Source organism: Vigna unguiculata, chromosome 5, assembly GCF_037176805.1.
Source record: "Vigna unguiculata cultivar grain cowpea cultivar isolate G323 ecotype 2 chromosome 5, ASM3717680v1, whole genome shotgun sequence".
Lineage (NCBI taxonomy): Eukaryota > Viridiplantae > Streptophyta > Magnoliopsida > Fabales > Fabaceae > Vigna > Vigna unguiculata.
Window position 1 is genome coordinate 50,215,580 of NC_140796.1, and position 1,682 is coordinate 50,217,261.

At 26.1% G+C, this 1,682-nt stretch overlaps 1 long non-coding RNA gene across 1 annotated transcript; it reads right to left on the reverse strand.

Moving 5' to 3' along the window:
• Positions 1–726: 726 nt before the first annotated feature.
• LOC114182927 (uncharacterized) lies at positions 727–1,380 on the reverse strand. The gene is made up of 3 exons (XR_014994963.1): positions 1,253–1,380; positions 898–1,131; positions 727–824 (listed from the first exon to the last, which is right to left on the reverse strand). It is a non-coding gene; the product is annotated as an uncharacterized LOC114182927 (long non-coding RNA).
• Between the last annotated feature and the right edge of the window lie 302 nt (positions 1,381–1,682).

Consider the following 1,682-nt stretch of genomic DNA (forward strand, 5'->3'; position numbering starts at 1 on the left):
ACATGATTTGTTTTGTTAGTATAACTAACATAATATCACTGATAATTCTAATAAAAAAATTATTGATTTGTTTCAATAAATTTAACGTGACAAAATTGTATAATTTTTTTAAAAATCAAAACTAAATTAAGACTTAAGAAAGGTGAAAGACCAACATAATATATTTCAAAAAAAGAAAAATATTAAGTTGGTCTTTCACTTTGCATTTTAAACTTTTTAGGACTTAGCTTTTTAAACTTTTTAAATAGTTTTTTTTATCCCATTATACCTCTATTAGAAAAGATATCGAACCAAGATGGTATCAGAACAATACATATACGATAGGATTTTATACATTTACCACTTATCTAAATATCATTTTATATTATTTTTAATATCAAAGACAAATTGGTAATTTTATTTTATTATCTACTAAATTTACAAACTTTCAAAAATTTACCACTCAAATAATTTTCAAACTTCCAAAAATTTGATTGTCAAATCATTTCCACTATCACTCACAGATCCTTTCAAAAAAACAACATAAATTTCATCCTTAAATTCATCCAAATCAATCTTCTATCTCTTTATCAAATCATTCTTTCTATGTAAAAAATATGGAACAACTAGGTCCACATAAAAATAAAATGAAAAAATAACATAGAAACAAAAAGTCAAGTACTCAACCAATAATCATCTAGTAACAAATATTAAAACCATTACCATGGATACAACTACTCATCTAATCCTGGTGAGGTTGTCTTCGTCATCTCTTCGTCAACTTTCACAACCGACTCTCCGTCGTTTTTCGCACTCACAGTAACCTTCGCGCGTTTCCTCTCCATCTAAAGATTCAAATTAACATTCAAAAACAAAATATCTGACTCAATCAAAAAATAAAAATATTTCTATATATACCTCAACTATTATTTTCTTGTTCTTTTTCAATTCCTTCATTACTTTTGTCAGTTTCGCAGAAACATCTTTCCGTTTCCTATTCACTTTTGCAATCTTTGCTGTAAGTTTATATATTATGGCATCGTTTCTATCAAGAAGGTTTTTAAGATACGATCCAATCAAGGCATCCTCCACAGACGTGTCATAACATCGCAGATTTGGCTTGTTTGTTTCGTTTTTCTTTTGTTCCCTTATCTGCATAAACAAAAGATTTCGTTGTAAGTTAGCAAAAGGTTAGTGAATGACTGATGAAATAGACTTATCGAGGTCCATTGAAAGGGAAAGCGCAGGAAGAATAACGATGGAATAGACTTACCCAGCTCCACTGAAAGGGGAAGCGCAGAACAGAAGAAATATCGTTAGAGAAAAACTTGATAAACCTAATTTCAAAACCTTTTCATTGTTTTTGTCCTGTGAGCGTTAATGAAAATTGCATTCATATAGTTTTTTGTGATTTTGAATTTTAAAGTCAAATTTTATTTTCATATATATTTTTAGTTTTAAATTTGACAACGTGTATCTTTATTTTAGAAAAATTAAACTAAACTAAAATTATTAGTGAATTTTATATCTTTAAAAATGTTAAGAATTTATAATTTTTACTTTGTAATAATATATTTATGTTTATGTTATCAAAATTATTTTAATGTTTAAGTTTTCTTGAAAGGTAAGAATATATGTGACTTTTGTTCAAAATAAAATTTCATATCTTTAAAAGTTTTAAAAATTTATAATTTTTATTTTTT